The 21,010-nt window shown below is 34.2% G+C and overlaps 1 protein-coding gene across 4 annotated transcripts in view; it reads left to right on the forward strand.

Moving 5' to 3' along the window:
* Positions 1-21,010, forward strand: part of LOC145690467 (uncharacterized) — a 160,872-nt gene that overhangs the window by 134,220 nt on the left and 5,642 nt on the right. The window lies entirely within an intron of this gene.

Below are 21,010 nucleotides of genomic sequence, written 5' to 3' on the forward strand. Positions count from 1 at the left end.
GTTGCTAATGCCCTGTGCAAAATTTCTCGCTGGACGAAGATGTGCGAAAGATGCCACTCGTGCCACCTCGGAGCTGGCTAAATGTGTGCCAGTATTTATAGGTTTATCCCTTGAGAAGTACACATACAAGTCCCTCACCAAGTATTTTTAGCTGTAACCACCGTCTCTCGTTCTCTTTCTCTTCTGGCAAAAGAGGAGAGGACTCATTTGGATCTGATTCCATCTTCCACGCGCGACAACACTTGCAGTTGGGAACAAATCCAACCGGCAGATCATATACTCCTCTGCTAAATAAATACAGTACTTTAATTAATAGAGGATATTCATATACACTTGTTTCCGATTGAAGTACTCTACTCACTAATATTCGGTTCAATGTCTCTTTTACACTTTGTTGTTGATCTCATATTTTATGAAGATGATTCAGAAAGTCATATTAAGTGAGAAATTTTGTCTTAAGACAGTATGAACAGTTTCAACAGAACCGATTGATTTTATATTTTAATTCAAACATTCCTCCTTCAACTAGAAATCAAGTCCAGCAGTACCTAACAGCACTAAGGATGTCGCACATAAGTCCCTGGCTTGATCCCAGGCCCTTCGTTCTATGAGTCTGTGCAGACAAGATTGTCTTCATGTGTTTCATCGAGGTTCACTCGTTCTTTCTTACTTCATCATTCCACCGATGATTCCAACTCCGTTTACTTACACTTTTCATCTGATATATTTAGGCCAAAATCGTAAAATGTTTATACTGACTTTACTTACTGCCATAATATGTATAGGCTACTGACAAAAACACACACTAAACTAACGCATGATAGTACTAGAAATGTTATATTTGCCAAGGTTATGACCAGATGACAACCATAAATATTAAAGAAAACATTTTTTTGAGGATATAAATTGGTGTTCTTTTTTTATAATATATTAGATAATGTGTGTCCTGTCACACCCTCTTAATATCAATATAATTTTATATTATTAAACACTCACTCAGGAACACCCCAGGATTTTTTCAATGGCAAAGGCAGAGGTGGATCTAGCCCGGGGCCGGGGGGCTAGCCCCAGTTTTTAAGTGACAAAAGTAATTTAAGCTATTATTTATATATTTTTAAAAGTTTATAATAAACTCATGATACATATACCTATTACAATCTGGCTTCTGGCTGCCCCTCAGTTTTATCTTTTAAATCCGCCATTGGGCAGTTCGGAGGGGGAAGAAGACAGACCTACAAACGAACTCGCGATTATACACACCTTGATGCATATAGTACTTCCTGTAAAACAATTATTATTGAAGCACAATGCATAACTTTATTAACTTAAAAACTGTATTGGATGAGTAAGTAAATCTAATATATTTTGACATGTATTTCAAGAAACCGAACTCCTTTCGAGAATCCAGGTAGGGCAATTGCCCCGTTTTGCCCGCCGCTACAGGCGCTCATGTGCTCCTATAGAAGAGCTTGTAGGGGTGCGATGGGGGACACCACCAGAACTGGTAACGTCAAAATGATTGTCCATAAAACGTTGTTGCACTTTTTCATCGGAAATTTTCTTATTTGATAGAAATAAAATCACCCCTCATATAGCGACACCGCTACCATTTCCAGGTATAATTTTTGATTGCTTATTTTTATGGTAATCTGTGGTTGCTATATAATTATTGTAACTGAATGGTGGGATATATGTTGTTATATCGGAGGAAATTTAAGAAAAGATATTTGTTGAGAAGTAAAAAGTATTGGCAGTTTTCTCAGCAATATAACACTTTTTATTTAAAATTGAATATCATTAGCAGTAGCACTAAAGATTTAAGACTGTCTAAATCACTTTCAGAGATGAAATTACATCCTGGTCATTCATTGACCGATTTCAACTTCAAGCAATAGGCCATATTAAGAAGGCTTAAAGAAAGCACATGCAGTAAAATCAAACAGGTTTTACGGTATTTATTACTGCTGTTAAAATTTGAATAATTAATTATTCGTATTAGTTATAAATTGTGTTTTAATTTTTAAAAAAGAGTGGAGGAGGAGAGAAGGAACGTTTAAGCTTTAACTGTGCCACAAACTATTATTATCTTACGTATATACTGTTGAGAAATCTCGACATTAATGAGAATACGTTAGCCTTAAATGTCAGTACAATACCAAATATACACACAATTACTCCTGATATATTTATTTATTGTATTCAACTTCCATATTCCACATGAGTTTACGTTACTATTAGTGATCCAACTAATCCTCACATAATTATCTTTACATAATTAGAGATAAAGATTTCACAACGAAAGAGAACATAAGAGATTCCTAGATTACTTAATTCATCTTGATCTGATTCCAATCCAACATGATGTTTGCACAGAATCTATCCTAACAACAAGTATTCAATAGACATGCGCAGTTATTCTGTATCACATTGTGCTCATAGCCTTGTAGCCTCATTCCCAACAATTCGAATATTCGGATAATGTATTCGAATATCCATTGGCCTATTCAAATATTGAAACAAAATTCATTTTTCGAATAATTATTCGAACAATTATTCGGATAACGTATAATTATTCGAATATTGATAACGAATATTCGAATACAGAGGAAAAATTATTCAAATAACGAATATGCGAATAATATTACTGCGAGTAGTATTCATCTTTAAAGGAAATTTTCCGCTGACTCATTCCAACTCCAAACAAAAGTGATTTTAAAGTATTAAAGAAAATAGGCTATGGTTAATCAAAATCGAATTTCTTTTTTGAATGTTATAATTGAATATATATATATATATATATATATATATATATATATATATATATATATATATATATATATATATATATATATATTTACACTTATTCTTGACCTATTTGAACTCCAAGCAATGGAGATAATTAGAAAGCCTCAGAAACTTGAAATATAGTAAATATTTTTTTGTTTAGAGGGAATAATTTATCCTATTTCTGAATATATCTATGATTTACCTATCAGACAAGCTTTGTTTAAATGCCACGGTGAATTGTAATGTATACTTTGAGTTTATTTAAGCATGGTATTGAGTGACTGAATGAATGATTAGAATTAAATGGGGACGTCAGCAGCAATTAAGCATGGTATTGTCAAAGGCACTTGCTAATATAGAAAGTCAGAATATCTTATATCGAAGGAATACTTAACGTGTCTAAACGAATATTTGTTTGTTTATTTGAAGTTTACCACCCCTTTTCAGCGCCAAGGCTATACAAAACGTGGGCTTACAGTTTAAATTGGAATCCGAATGACCGTAATGCATTTAAAATTTTCAAGGCTCTGCCACCGGGAAATGAGCCCGGCACCTCATACACAAAAATGATTATTTATATAATGAATTGTTACATAATTAGTATTCCTAATTCTAATTCTGAATCTATATCTTCGATTTAACCTTCTTATTTTCAGAATTTCACATGCTTTTGAATTACAGGGAAATAAACTGGTTAACTTTATTCTGCTGGTTTAGTGACCCCACTAGCTACGTCAAGCAAGTAGGCCACATACATGCGGCTTCGTATATGTACAGTACTTAGATGAACACATCTAAAGTGAATGAGACACTTGGCTTCTACGGAGGAATATACGATACTGCTACATACAATGCGTTATTAGGAGAAGGTCAGTAGAAGAGATGCATTTAAGTAAGAAAAAAAACGAAATAATTACTACATCCATGATTATGTCCTTTATGCTGATAAACATACGTAAATTATTATTATATACCCGCTGCAACCCTGTAGGCCGTTGGCTACTTGCTTCTTAAGTGTATGTTAGTCTATTCTTAGCGTTTAGCGGGCTACAGAGAGACAAGAGTACACGATGAAGATAAAATCTTTCCTATATTTTCTTATATCAAAATGTGGTTGCATGATTAACATTTTAAATATCATCATGTTACTTATAGATTTGATTTATTATCCAAGAAAGTAATTGTTCAGATTGTAGACAAGATATACGATTCTTTCTTATAACAATATGTTCGAAATAAATCAATTTACGTTATTCAGGATTTATCTTAAGAGAAGTGTTCAAAAGAGAAAACTTTGCGGTGGTGGTATATTTTCTGCATTTGAATGTTTAACAGGATCCAAGAAACATCTTGGATTGTAATAGTAACAATCTTAAAATAACATAATTCTCCGGTTTATATTATTATTATTATTATTATTATTATTATTATTATTATTATTATTATTATTATTATTATTATTATTATTATTATTATTATTATTCAAGCCCCTTCTCTTCGACATAACATTTGTACGTATAGTATATGTGTTTAGCCTGTATGTTCGTAAATTTGTCTATTACACGATAATTTGAGGAAAATAACCAATTGTCCGATATTGATAACATAAGTTTTATTTTATTTATTTACTTATTTAGACTTTTAAAATACTTAGGGTTGAGAAACGGTTGAATTCCGTCAAGGTTAAAGCAGAGGTTGAAAGATGAAGTGTTAAAAGAAGGTTCACTCAACACCAACTTTGAAGTTTACGCATATACACAATGAAATAACGAAATAATAATCCACACTGACTTCCATAGAAATTTTCCAACTAATACGATACAATACCATGCTTATTTGCTGCTGACGTCCCCATTCAATTCTAATCATTCATTCAATACCATGCTTAAATAAACTCGAAGTATACATTACAATTTTCCATTCAAACAAAGTTTGTCTGATAGATAAATCATAACGTATATTCAGAAATAGGATAATTATTCCCTCTAAAGAAAAAATATTTACTATATTTTAAAATGTGTCCTTTTGATTCAAATATAAATTTCCATAAACACTTCCGGTGCATGATGTCCCTGGTTCGAATTTAGCTGCTGTCAAGAACAGGAATAGCGAAAGAAGTCTTTAGAAGGAAGAAAAGTCTATTTTGTGGGACCTTGAATAAAGAGTTAAGAAAGATTCATAAAATGTTTCTTGAGGAGTGTTGTACTATATGGGGTAAAAACATGAACATTACGCAGAAACGATTACAAAAAGACTTGTAATCTTCGAAATGTGGATGTGGAGAGGTATGGCGAAAATTAATCCGGGTCGAACGGAAAACGTGAGAAGGTATTAGAAATAATGGAAGAGAAAATTACGGTTTTAGATATAATTGAAAAGAGGAAGAGAAACTGGTTGGAATATTGGGTGAGAAGAAACTGAGTTGAGTTGAGTTGAATTTCAGTTCAGCGTCCCTTTCAGCAGCGAGGCTATATGAGACGTGGACCTACTGATTAACGTGGAATCCGAACCACATGAGAGAGAAGAAACTGAATCATGAGAGCTGTGCTAGAGGGTATGGTGGCAGAAAAGAAAGGAAGCGGTAAAGGAGGGTACAGTTAATGAGCGATATCAAAACAGAAAAATCGTACCTGAAAACGAAAAGGTTGGCTGAAGACCGCGGTGGATGGAAACTTCTTAGTTGCAGCAACTGACCTGCCAATGATGACAGAATACCTATGATAATGATGAAAAATATTAGACTTTGTGAGAATACAGTGATAAAAATATTGTTGCATAACGTCTTCACGAGTGCCCTTCTGTGATCGGAATGGCTAACGAAAGCTCTTTCGGTGCTCGTACCGGGTTCAATTCGCTATTGAGATGTTTGTCTGAGTAATGTGATCTCCGGATTCCGTTATAACCACTACATCCCGTTTCATATAGGATAAGTGCTAAAAAGGAAAGTGTTAAACTTTTTTACATTACGGACTTCTAAAATAAATTGTAGATACTCACTTACATAACCTCAAAACCTCTACTCTTACACTAAATAACTTGGATTCATAGCTCGTTCACATTGAATAACGTTCTCTTTATCACAGAATATTAACTCTTGAAAATTTATAGTGCACATCATTAATTTTGACTTCGTTGCCTAATTGTTCCCAATTTTTTCTGGTTTTGTCAAGTTTGTGTCCCACTTTCCTTGTCATTAAACTGAAAAAAACTATGTAATTGAATGAGCGCGTTATGAGCGTACTGGCAAGGACCTGTGACATAAAAGTGCGGTCGAATCCCAGCCGACGAAACAAGTCCTATTCACGTGTTTCTCGAACCTAGTAACATAGTATTTGTCATGTTCCACAAAATCGAGAAAATTTCTCAACATTTACCTGAGATTTATATATTTTTTTATTTGAGCATCTCTGTTGAGGTTCAGGGTCAAGTATCTCGAAATATTCTGCATGCCCTGCATTGTTATATTAGCAAGATTTATTAATGTACGATAAGTATTACAGTGAAACCTCCCTTAACGGACACCTCTCAATAACGGACACCTCTATAATACGGACAGATTTTTTGTCCCGGCAAAAATATAGGTTATCTTACGGAACAAAACCCTCCCTTCTACGGACACTCTCAGATACGGACGCGGACAGTCCTTTTCTTCCCTAAAGGTTTCAATAACCTCTTCATAACGGACAGGAATTATTCTCAGTTTTGCGATATATTACACTAGACAGAAAAGTCTTTTCCCCACAAATGTATATATCATTAGTCTAGACGTAGTGAACCATCAAACAGAACAGCTTGAAGCTGAACTTGAAATTATTCTTATATGATTTAAATGAAAATCACTTTCCCTCCCTCTTTCCCCACCCATGTAGGAAAATATATCCAAACATCTTTGGTATATTATTTTTCATCAGTTGATATGCGGTGTACGCGGTAGGGTCTATATGAATTAATGGATTTTTTACAGAGTGATGACATGTAGTTAAGAAAATTACCGAACATACACTATATTTTGTAATATACGAATATATTAACATATCCCCCCAGCAATAACATTATTTAACAAAAATGAATTTCTCTTTCAACCCTCCCAGTAATTTAAATATGTACTAAATAGAATATTTTCATATTGAATTTTATATATTTACGCTCATACACAATAACTGCATACAATTACTGTTGTGAGAAATTAAATTTCTGTAACCTTTCTGTAACGGACACCTCTCAGTAACGGACAAAAATTCATGTCCCATTGGTGTCCGTTATTCAGAGGTTTCACTGTAATAGGTATGAACAATAGAAGGTTTACAAACTAAGAACAGCAATTTTTGTAGCAAATGATTTTTGAGAGGTGGAAGGGGAGAGAGACGACTGCAGAAAGAGGATGAGACAAGGTTGTTTTCATATACGTGTATTTACCTGTAACCTTATGTTAAGAAGAGTTGCATGGCCCGCATTTACAATTTAATTAAAGAAAAATGAATTCAAGTCGTATTATAAAATGAAAGTGTGTCAGACGGTGAGTAATATTAATTCTTGATAATTCACACTCAGCGCTATGCTACGTACGTTGCCTGCCTATATAACGAAGCGGTGAGTGTTTACTATTAGGAGTTAACGTTACTCACAAACTGAGACATTTTCCTTTTATACTACCAGTCAAATAACAACAGGCCATGAATCGTATTATAATTCAACCATTTTAAAAGGGTTAACTCCAATCAATCTACACATTGTCTTCCTTCTACTAGACTGGTTTCAATTGTAAGCATGTAGAGGGTCGCAGTGGGTGAGTGGTTAGAACGTTCATCTCTGATACAAGGGGTCTCTGGTTCGATCCCAACTTGCGCCAAGTGGGCACACCATGTGCTTGGGTTTTCTTGAAGTTATCTCGTTTCCTTCCACTTTCTTCATTCATTTCTATCATTATCGTCTCTTTTAACATACAGGGCATACCCGTGGAAGGTAAAACTAAGACTACATTTCATTTCATTGTAAGCATGTAATCTTTAAACACTCTCTTACACAAAAAAACTACTTCTAACTTATCTTTTTTATTTATTGTTCTTGCGGAAACTGACACGTATTGACTAACCAACTTCATGGAATTATTGCGTACAAAAGGCTTTGATTGGACAGTCGACTTGATGGTTGGGGTGATGTAACAATCAGTATTTTGCACTTATTCCTGGCTCTCAAAGTTTGCTACATCTTAATCATTAGCAAACTAATTTTATTCTTCGATTTCTTTTCTCTGTAGTAAAACATATGATACACTACATATCAAACATTAATCAAGTACTGATCTATACTAAGAGACAAGAAAATATGAATAAGAACATGTTTTGATATATATATATATATATATATATATATATATATATATATATATATATATATATATATATATATATATATATATATATATATATATATATATATATATATATATATATATATGTGTGTGTGTGTGTATTTTTTTTAATGGTATGGATGGAGCATGAAATGAGTATTATACGAAGAACTCCGCCCTATCCGACCTGCCCTTCTGCTACATTAGACTGGTTAATCGGAAATCTATTTTACTTATTTCATAACAGATAGCTTTTTTGATGTAGTAATTTCATATTCAATCTTTTGTTTGTGTATTTCTTTGAGTTAAAGTTGGTAAAATAGTCACATCTGCGTTTTGTGTAGTATTTGAGTTTGTAGAAGAGCGGTGATTTTTGCCGGTAAATCCCTATCCCCATACAATCAATCATGGATATAGGATTCATATATATATATATTTTTTAAAAAAAGTGACACTTTCTGTTTGAATAATTGCGACACTTTTCCATCACAGTTACACGGGATAATAAAGGGTATTTAGCTCTTAGACCTTCTGTAACAACACCCATTCTTTTCAGCAATGTGAAGGCACATGAAATAAGAAAACTATAAATCAAAATAAGAAATAAATTTTGATTTATAGCATATCAATGTCATACCAGACAAGTTATTACCGTATGTATCCACTAATGACACTATTCTCGTAATGGCAATTGACATTATATATATATATATATATATATATATATATATATATATATATATATATATATATAATGACGATAGCTATCGATTTCTTGGCAATTACATGCTGTAAATTTAAGAATGAGAACATTGAACTCAAATCCACAAATTATGATGCAATTAAACAGCCCAAAGAATTTCGTCGTGACCCGGGATACAACCCCGTAATAAGGAACAATCTCGTAGTAAGGAACAATACGGGTCGTGTTTCGCATACGAAATAAATCTTCCATATACGGAAGATTTATTTCAACATATTAACTTCATAAATATGTGATATTATGGTTTCTATACATTGTTACTGTAACTTTGATATAGGAATCTAGTCTCAATTCATTATGTAAGTTATATGTGAGTTTAACTCTGTTTCTGACAAAAATGACAGCACTTCGTCAGACTTACACGTGTTCCACAAATATAGGAACAAAGTAAATATGGGGAAAACAAGTTGTTGTATAAGGATAATAATAGGAAGTTCCTCTATCCTTTTGTTTACTTTGCTTCACTTCTTAAAACAAACACAGACAGCCCGCATTTTGCCTGTATATGATGACGGATACGTGGAAGTTATTCTTAGAGCACCCAACCTCCTCAGAAAGCCTTTTGCCAAACGTTCTTCACCGGAAATGTGTACTAACATTTACTCTCACTCGTACGTTCGGAAGGATAAAATCTAGGTCTATATGCTTCTTGGTTTCAAACAATTAGTTTTGAAAAAAGGAAATAATAATAAAAGTTTGAAAGAGACCAAAAATTGTATGTAGATTGATAACAAGGTATTTCTTTAACATTGATGAGATTACTCTTCTAAGATAAACATTTTATGATTGATACTTTATATGTGAATAAGTATAAATATTATGTTTATTGTTATCATTATTATTATCATCATCAACAACAACAACAGCAGCAGGAGTATTCAGCTGTTAGACCTGGTGTTTAGTGATTAGTACCAAGATGAAAAGTTTCCACGAACTAAAGGAATGTTTCTTTTCTTCGTCTTCTTTTTAAAAATCTTTTGACTTGTCCTTCAAGATATTTTATTTTCTCATATAGTGTCGAAAGTAAGTTTCCTCTTTACGTTCTTCATTCGATTCTTTAAAAAAAAAAGAAAAGAAAAGAAATTAATATCACAAGAAAACCTTATGTGCCACGTATCGTACGCGATCGATGAAACTTATTCAAACTTAATCAAACTAGACACGATGACAAACCTTGATGGACTTAATAGGAAACATATGAAATATTATAGCAATACAGAACTTTGGCTTTCGAGTTTTAGGTTATGAAAGTTGGAGTTTGGACTTGGTACAAGTTTCTTTCTTAAAAAAATCTCTAGTTGCTATTTGGAACAAAAATACATGGAATGAATCTGTTATTAAATTTAACTCACCTTACCAAGCATAAGAAAGTACATGGTGAGACGATTAATCATTGTTTATATTGTGAATACAGTGTATTAAAAACAACAACAACAACAACGAAGGACTAATTTTTTCGCAACAGGGAAACTTGTTAATTATATTCAACACAGTTACTTGCTCACTTACTTTTTCCAAATTTTCTCATTATTTCTTTTTATCTATTCTTAATCATATTTACATTTTGAAAATTTCATATTTATGTTTCAATATTTTCGCTCAGTACTTGTACGTCTCAATCACAGGAGTACAATACTCAGCATTAAAAAATAAATAATTAAAAATGGACGCTCAGTCATTCTTTTAGATCTTTGGTCAGTAATTCACGGATTATGCTTTTCTTTTTCAAAGGTTTCTTTCGCCACTCTTATGCTTTCCTTTATTTCTTGATTTGATTTTCAGTTTAGTGTTCTTTTTCAGCAGCGAGGCTAAATGAGACGTGGACTTACAGCTTATCGTGATGTCCGGAAAGAATAGAGCATTAATAGGGGAATTGAATTATTCAAATAAAATAATATAATATTAATGAAAGAATTAATTATTAGTAATATTAATTAAGGCATAATTTTTATAAAGAAATAATATTAATGGAAATAACATAAATTATAAATAATATTAATAAATGGATTATATTAACTAACAAATAACATCAGATACGAATATAACGAATAATAACAATTAACAAATAATGGAATGTTGCTGATTATGAAATAATATGAAATATTTCACTGCTTCAAAACGCTATAATGTTCCCAAAAAATAGCTTAGGTTCCGTAAATGGAGTTTTGTTTATTTATTTTAATCAATTTATTTACAGTAATGTAATCAATTTATTTACAGTATTAATTTTACTACTATCGTTTGTACAATAGAATTAAAAGGATCTTGATTTGGAGCTCTTATTTATTTGAGAGAGTAACAAAAATTGAAAAGAAAAGAAATGGTATCGGTGATCAACCTTAGGAGTTTTCCAACTACAAAACCGTACTAGCATAACTTAATGTTTTCCTTTTTCCTACAACACGACAATAAATATCGGTATTTATTGTCGTAGATGATTCGAGAATATTGGAACAATGGAGTACACAAAACCTCATATTTAGGGGTTGAATATCTCTCGGATTCTAATGATTATACTGGTCAACAATGAAAATGTTTCTGAAATGAATTTAGTCACAAATTGCTACATTGAGTCCCACAAACACGAAATGGACAATGAAATGATACCGTTAGCTCTTGTTTTGAAGAAACAGTCAATTTCAGCGAACAATTAGGGTATTTTCGAGCAATTGTGGAGATCCTGTTATTAAATAGATACTGCCGCAATAAGAATATGGTTAATACTTCATTCTCTGTAGAATGATGTATGCTTTCAAATTCCATATTGACCATGCCGCTATCACGTACGCGAAAAGGGAAATTTAGGAAAATTGGAAACTTTCTTTTAAAAAATCCCCTTCTGGACGTTTGAGCCCTCTAGAGCGACTCTGGATGAGAGCACGAAACACTAATACGTTGACATATTGGGAATGTTCCTGCGAAATACCATTCTGATATTTCATATGGTGACGTCATTATTTTTAGTCCTGTTTACAAGTTTAAAAAAAATGTTTTAAGTATACTAAAATGTAGTAAAGTGTACTAAAGTGATAACCACACAAACAGTATTTATAATAATGGTTTTTTTTTTTTTTTTTTTTTGTGCTGAGTGATTGAAAAATGTAACATGCATTGTCAATGTGTCAGCAGTTCAAATAATTTCTGTTATGTGTGTGTGCGGTGAAGTCACATTTGCAAAGCAGAAATATCCGTTGACGCCGCTTGTGAGAACAGCATTTTTCAGTGTTTTGGTGTGAAAATAGGGGCCAGGACAAGCCACGGGCACCTCATATATGCTGCAAATTTGCTGTATGAATCTATGTGCATGGTTAGAAAACAAGGGGCCATTCATTAATTCCAATTCTCTTCCATCAGTGCTTATTACTGTCTATATGAATAAAACATCAAAGCGTGAAACAAATACTCGCTGCAGTTCAGTACAATGTTCATCAATGGTAGTTATGCAGACACCTAAAAGTCACAGCTATTGTGTTAGGGTTGCAATTGGGTTTCACGAAATACCGCTGTTTTTTGTGTGAATGAGATAGTAGGGACAGGTCTTCCCATTACATCAAAAAGATGTGGCCTCGAATAAGGGATTTCCGGCCTGGTGAGAAGAATATACAATCCCCCTTTAGTTTCTATGAAGAGCATCCTTCTGCTTCCGTTACATATCAAACAGGGGTTAATGAAACAGTTTGTAAAAGCATTGAATAAAGTTGGTAATACATAATATAAAGTATTGACACCAAATGCTACATTACAACAGCTGTTTCTCAGAAACAGTAGCTAATGAAAGAAATGTGAGGTCAGATTAGTTTTTCTTGTCCCACAATTAATAAGAATCAACTATTTTGGGAAAGGAAACATTCAACTAGCCTTTTTTTATTGTTGTTGTTGTCCAGTATTATCGGAGGCTTCAGTACACACATTTTAAGTTGTCACATTCCATAAAAGTTTGTAGTATTTTTTTTAAGAGTTCCTTCAATTTATGTTTGAATAATACACCGAGAGGTGGAGATAAGAATACAAGAATGTCCAAACATGATCAGTTACTTCTAAATTTCTTTCTAATGGCATTCAAGTATTACGAATATTTAGCATAGGATAAAATATAAAAGGATTGTATTTGAGACAGAATGATGCAATAGAAATGAATTTTGTACTTTAAACTGAGTTTTGTTCTAAGCAAAGTCCGTAACTTTTATATTTTACAGAAAATTAATCTTTTAAGTAGCATTTGAATTAGTTATTTATTGAATTTAATACCTATAGTGCATATTTAAAAAATGATCTCTTTTTTTTTTTAATGTGGCATCATAATTAATATAGAAGGGATTATCACATTCGGTATAAGAAAGTGCACACAAATTGTCTTTCATGTTTAGTTTTCAGTTGTTTTTATCCAAAACACCGGAAGTCAAAGCAATATTAGGTAAAATATTATAAACAAATATTACCATTATTAACCATGTGTGTCTAAGTTATTTTTATGTGGCATTTCACCACTGTAATGGTAGCACCAGCACAACACATCAGCGGTGGTAGTTCGTCACTTGTGACCCGAAAGTCATCGGACAGGTGATCTACTAGATTCAGTCTTACCTGCACAGATTCGTGATCAAGGGATCTTGAGACTACGTAACTTCGCTATACATAGAAAACCACGAGTCTGCTAACATATCTTTAACAAGCATCATTATTTTATTATCTTCTCATTAAATCTATCATTTTCTTTTCTCTTCTGTGAATATGTGGGCAAATTTGATTAGTTAGTTGGAATTTAGCGTCTCTTTTCAGCAGCGAGGATATGTGAGACTTGGATCCAGGCTCGGACTGGCCAGGGCAGGAGGGCAGGAATCCCTGCCGGGGCCCTTTCTAAATATATATTGTAGTTTATTCTGTTCTCAGAGTTCAGTGGCTCCTAGCATTGAATGTAGTTTTGGGGTCTCTTTATTGGAATGAAACTAACAGTATTATAAAGTCCTGTTTGGGGGCTTTTGTTTGTAGCCTAGTAAGAGTACATTTCAACAATATGAAGAATGGGGCCCAGCATCATTGGGGCCCTATGAATGCCGAAATTAGACTGACTTTTATAATCCTGCTGGGGTCCTCTGTTAGTCGTTTGACAAGTTATTGCAAAACATAAAGAACATACCAGGTCCCCACCCTGGGACCCCATTACATCGCGTAAATGAAGCTGACAGCTTTAAGAAAAAACGTCATCCTCCACCGCAAAGGTTTTACAAAAACCTATTAAGCTTTTACTACTACTACTACTGCTACTACTACTAATAATAACAATAATAATAAGGGAAGATGGGCCCCTCCAAGTGAGGCTTCTGCCGGGGGCCTATAGCCCCCAGTCCGAGACTGCTTGGGCCTACAGTTTAAGTTGAAATCTGAACCATTTTAATATGTTCAAATTTTAAAGCTGTCTCACCGGAAATTATACCAGGGATCTCGTGCACCAAAGTGTGATCAAGTTTGGGTTCATATTAGCATTTATCTTTTATAAACCATTGACATGTAAGGTGTTTGTTTTCCCTCTTTCTGCATACGTGACCCAGATTCTATTTCTGACAGCGGTGCATGCCACGATAACCTGTAATTATGCATCGTAATGAAATTCGTTCTCCAAGAGGACAAAACTAGGAGAAACTAAATTGAACGTATTATGATATAGAAATAATGTCACATTATCAACTGGACTCATGAATATTCGAATCCAAGCGATGGACATAATTGAACAGCGTGATTATTCGAATTCAAGTAATGGGCAACACTGAATTCAAGTAGTGGAAACCATTGAATTGGGTGAATATTCGAATTCAAATAGTGGACATAATTGAATCACATGAATATTCAAATTCAAGTAGTGGACATTATTGAACCGCGTGAATATTTGAATTCAAGTAAAGAACATCAATGAACCACTTTAACATTTTAAAATAACTCTGTAGATCCGATATAGTTTCAGCTACTTCCAAGTCTTCCTGAGGCACAGGGACTTTCTGAGTCATCGGGTCTGCCCGGATCAGCCTGGATAAGTATCCAGACTAAGACCAGAGTGATCCAGTGAACAACTGACTAGTGATCGTTTTTCACTGCAACACATAACTAACAAAATAAACTTATGGTCTGGGTGGCTTTTGATTAAGTGAAACAAGGGCTACACAACTACAGTACAACTCTCGCCTCGTAAGTTATCTTGCCTCGAAAACTATATCTCTTGCCTCCTTGCCTCGTAATGCCAATACCTATCAAAGGATGTTAAGCAACAAATTATGTTTAATAATTGAATCGTTGATTTGGGAGACGTCATAAGTCATCCATTGGCCGAAAATAAGTTTACATGCAGTTTTGATTCTTGAAGGATAGCTATACCGTTGGATTGTGAAGTGACAGTAGTCGCGCTAGTAGGTCGTGCAATATCGACCTGCAACAATCGTTCGTGAGTTGAGAAACGTCACAAGTCATTGACTTATGACATTTCTCAACTCAACGGCTGGCCCAAACCAATCCATTAGGAACAAAATTAATACGGCTGAAAGCAAGGACAGATGTCGAAATCATGAAATCGTACTGGGCATAGCATTTGACTTTATGCAGGTGATAAATCGACCAAAAATTCCTGTACAGGACATGTTTTATTGGCGGAGTTAGAGGTGAACATTTTCTGTATTCATAATTTACGAGATAATTCCTCCAAGAATTATCTCTATCACGAAGGCATAGGGAAGAAATCGCCAAACGAAGAGTGCACTTTCCTCACCGAGTACGTTCAGAACGAGATACCACAGACAGTCACCGAGCTTCACTTGTTTAGTGACGCATATGGTGGATAAACCCGCAACCATATTCTCATTAGAATGTGTTTATCTCTAGTTTCGAATAAACGTTTTCACGAAATTCATCAATCTTTTCCCGTTCGAGGCCATTCCTTTATGTCTAGCGATAGGGATTTCGGTAGAATTAAATAGACACTACAACGTCACGATCGACTTTACGTAACACTAGAGATTGTTCGTTTGATCTGTGAGCTAGGAAAGAAATTTACTGTGCAGATGTTTGAAACGGCAAGCAACTTCCAGGCATGGTGCCACATTACTATAAGCGATTATTCTTGTTGATCTTCTTGTTCTTGTTGACGACGGCTGAAAGCGTATGTTTTCGAGATAACTAATCTGCAACATTGCATGCATACCACAGAGATGCTTTAATGTAATATTTTGCACATTTACGTGTGGTCTTTTGTACAAGATTCGTGAAATATACTATAACTTTCCCTTTCATAGCAATAATGTGTCGAAAATTTGACCCTAACTTAACCTATTCTACCCTAACCCAGGCCCGTATCCACGGGAGGTCTAGGGGGGCCGGACGCCTTTAAATTTTTGCTTACTCCTAAAATTTTCACGGTAGGCTAGCAAATGAACTATAATATGGTTGAATCGCCCCCCCTAACTTCTACCGAGCCCCCCATAGATTTTTGGGTTGGCTACTAGCCTGCCCTAACCTATGCTAATATTTTCCTGATCCTAGTGCTGGGTAAAAGAAATGTCTTAAGTTAAATATATTGAATATTGTTTTATACATTTATTTTTCGATGTAACAGAGGTTTCAACAACAGCAATAGTCGGCCTACATGGCCGTTATGTGCAGACATGAGCGCAGCCACCTTAAATAAATATAACTCTGTGTGTAACGTTTTTCGCCTCTCTTGCAAAATATTGTTTGCATGACTTATGACGTTTCTCAAATCAGTGATTCAATTATTAAATGACTGTTATATCTTCTGAGCATATATTGACAACAAGAATAAAAGTAGAGCTATATAGTTTACTGCTAGAGCATCGAAACTTCACTTTATATTTTTTGCTTAAGTGTTATCTATAAGTTGACTACAATTAGTATAAGTTAAATAACTACTATTGTTAACTATGCACTACAGAGTTACACAAGTCATTTCACACAATAGTCTTTAAAACCAGGGAAAAGAGTGCAATATGTGTAAACGTGTGTAATATGTTACGCAACGCAAGTGATACATTTGATTTATTTATGTCAGCCATATTTCAGTTAAACACATTTCTGTCCACTATTTACTGAGTTCATTCAGACAAGTGTGTCATTGACTTGTTTCGTTTTACGAAGGAAACTGTACCCATTGACACATTTCACTGTCATAATTGTTCGATTCATGCACTTTGTAAATAGTGTGTTCTAATCTCATATGTACTTTATAACTAAGTTACTGTACTTATATATATTTCGTTTGCAAGATTATAACGATGTTATCCCCCCCCCCACTAATACCATTTAATGAGTCAGGTCAAATGTGCATTTGCAATGAAATCTTGGAAATAAAGTGCTCAGAAGCTGCAAAAGGAGAGTTCGGAAGTCGCTTTCAACTTCGGAATCATGATACATTCACAGGTTCCGTCAGTTTATAGAATAAAAACCTGAGTTGAAACAACAGTTTTAGTACTAGGCAAGAAGCATGTAGGACAAAGGTAAACTATCTGAACACCAAAAACTATTGAAGCTATCACGTCCTCTTTCTTGCGAAGTTTGTAGAGTTCTGATCAGCAATACTATTTCATTGGATTTGTCGCGCCACATTTTGGGAATAATATTGTTTCAAGATTTATATTTACATAAAATTCAGCTAGCTCCAGAACTGAAACTTATGATTTGAATGACAGGGTTATTTTCACAGAATAGTTTTTAGCTAAAGTGAATGAAAATGAAAATTTCCTGGAAAATTTGTGGATATCAGATGAAACACGATTTCATATGAATGGATGTGTAAATAAACAAAATGAACGTTGCTCACCTAATCATTCATCATCCGTGTCTACTAAACGGCATTATTGTTGGAAGAATGTAGTATCATTACAATCCTGCCAAAGATTTATATATACACAAATCAAAATCCCATTACCAGTGCCAGTCTGTTTTCTGCATTTAAAATGCAGTTAAAATGTTGAATGCTGAAACATAACATTTTTAACATCGCAAAACAATTTACTTCTAACTTTGTATTCTTAGAACACGATGTGCAATAAATATGAGATTAACGAAACAAAAATGAATCTAGAAAGAGTTCAACTTGTTACAAAGGAAATAATAAATACAGTCGTAACAGTCGAGCAGTCTGCGGCATTAGGCTGACAATCATTAGATCTAGTGTTTGTCGTGAGTTCAAATTAGGCGAGTACCTAGAAATTTTTATTGGGGGGGGGTCTAAGCTTTGGAGGGGTGTTCAATACTACAAGCCACTACATCTATGTAGTATTGAACGGGTATTATTCTGCATCTGAAAAGACGATAAGTAATTGTAAAATACTTCCACCTATATTTTCAGAAAAAAAAAAGTTTTATGAGAAAGAGTACAGTTGAAGTGAAAGATCAAATTTTGATGCTACATCAATCATTTCCCTGTTAAACAAGTATAGTTTAATTGAGAAAATGTGCACATGTATGTTGAGTTAGAAAGTTTCTTTTGGGGGGGAGGACTACGGACCCCGTGGACCTTGCCCCCTAAGTGCACCCCTGGTTCAATTCCCGCGCAGGGCACAGGTGTGATGGATTGGGTTTTCATCATTCAGTTCATTATATACGAGGTGTAGTTTTTTTCAATATTTGTTAAACCACAAACAAGAATAACGGAACGGGGATAAGACAAAGTTGCTCATTAGACGTCACTCATCCTCCACACCAATTGACATTTTACATTCAACCATTATGGAGTAGCGAGTGTGAAAACATATCGAGAGCAATCGAAGTACTGGTTAAATTTGAACTGCGTTACGTACTTCGATATCTTAATTTAACAAGGACTCAAAGGAAAGGAGTAGCTAAGGGTAAAAATCTAGAGTGGCAGACAACTTTGATGAACGCGTGAATCATGTGGTTCATGAAAGGTGTAGATTATGATTGCTGAATTGTGATCAGTGAACTCAGTAGCTGCTTGGAGAAATCGATTTATATCACGTAGTTCACACTTGGTGGGCGCTTCAGATAAACATTATTCCACAATAATTGAATGGCAGTCGGATCCGGCGGATAGGTGACATCCAGTGAACAATTTTGTCTTATCCCTGCTTTGTCCGCACGTAGTTCTCTGATGACTTAACGGAGGTTGAAAAATATAGCCTTCGCACTTCATATCTCATTGTTTCTTTTCGGTTCGAGGGCAGAACACTGAACGTAAAACAAACAAAACTAAAAAGTACAATAATAAATACAGAATTTTTACGCTCATGGATCCGCCGTTCCACACATTAATTCTTATATTATACTGAGTGTGAAAGAATATATATATATCTTTCAAAGGGTTTTATATATTTTGCATGCAAATTGTTTATAGAAGAAACTTAAATATTGTTGGCTTAATACCTTAAACTTTGTAATGATAAATGCTTACAATGTGTATATTAATTATTTTTTGAAACAAATTGAAGGTTATTTTATGTTCTGCTCTAAGCATTGGAGATTTTTTCTTAAAGGAAATACTTTTGATATTACATGTCGAATGAAAATGTATGGTAAAGAAAAAGATCTTACTGCTACGCTAAACACTTCATAATTAAAGTGGCCCCTTGTAGCATAGTCGCTAACGCTCTCGCCTTCGGTGCGAGCGGTCCCGGGTTCGATTCCTGGTGGGGGCACTTGGTCAGAAAAGTGTAAAAAGCTTTTTCAGGCCAGCTATCCTGAATGAGGTTTTCCTCACTCACCAGGCAAATGCTGGGGTTGTACCTAACATATGGGTCCAATGCCGCTTTCTTCTTTTCCTTTCCCTGGATAGTGTGCTCGCCGAGGGACGCCATCTCTCGAATGTGACGGGCTAACATGGCCATAGATGCCGAAAACACAGAAATCCTAAATCCTAAAACCTTCATAATTAACTACTCATAAGTGCATATCAGTGGATAACCACAGTCATATTAGAAACACGTACTAACTCACTTTATTTGGTGGCGTGGGAGGCCCGGGTTCGATTCCCGGCGGGAGCTCATGTGGTTCGGATTCCACGTTAATCAGTAGGTCCACGTCTCATATAGCCTCGCTGCTGAACGGGACGTTAAACTCAAAATCAACTCAACTCAACTCAACTCACTTTATTTGGAAAGTTCTCTACTGAAATTCAATCAATTTCCGATCTTCTTCCACTCTTTGAGATCATAGAGTTTAAACTAGTAGTAAGACCTTTTTCGTTAAGATTGTTTTCGTAATAATAGGGCAGAAAATGGAAATGAACATTTGAATTTCATATATATATATATTAAATAGAGACCTTACAAAGCTAAAAATGATCTATGCATAATTTTAAAAAATACCGAGAAAACAACATCAAACAACATCAATTACCATTAAGCAGGTACAACTATTATCTATTCCATTTTACTTCTAAAGGACTACAAACAAAACCATGTGAAACTGAAGCACACTGATTTGCTGCTGAGTCACTGACTCATGTATCCTTTCGAAAAATAGTTCAAAAATAGAATAGAATTTTACTATGAAAAAGCTTGGGAAACAAAGACGCTATAATGAAGCACAATAGCAAGGTAGAAATTTCGTAATAATACCCTATTGCAATCAAGTATACATAATGAAATAATAGAAGTGTTTCGTGTAAGCATGAACGATGATGGTCTTCCTCGTAATCCCAATTCAATTGTGAAAGTATGCCTTCTGATTTTATATCAGGGAGATAACTGACTCAGTGGAAAAGAAACTAATTAAGTCTCTCGTAGTAATGAAAAAACACTTGTGCTAATTACATTGATTGCTGTAATCGTTGATTGCTCAGGAAATTTTGAGAAAAACAAAATTAAATGTTTCACAAAGCTTTTAATTTTCTGCTGCATGTTCATTACATGACACAAACTCTCGAAAAACATGTAAATTATATAATTCCTAATTCTTCTGTAAGCGTGGGCGTAAATTACCACTAGCCTATCAAATTTTTGAACGGCAGAATACAAATAGTTTTGTTTATTGCTGTTTAGCAGTAAGAGTAAAGAGAGAGTAGGACGATCTTCTTTATGGTCATTTTATAATACGAAAAAAAATGACATAATTCTTGTTTATGTTAAATGGTGCTAGTCTCTAATTGATTT

The sequence above is a fragment of the Thermobia domestica genome, chromosome 7 (assembly GCF_964235325.1).
Source record: "Thermobia domestica chromosome 7, izTheDome1.hap1.1, whole genome shotgun sequence".
Taxonomy (NCBI): Eukaryota; Metazoa; Arthropoda; class Insecta; order Zygentoma; family Lepismatidae; genus Thermobia; species Thermobia domestica.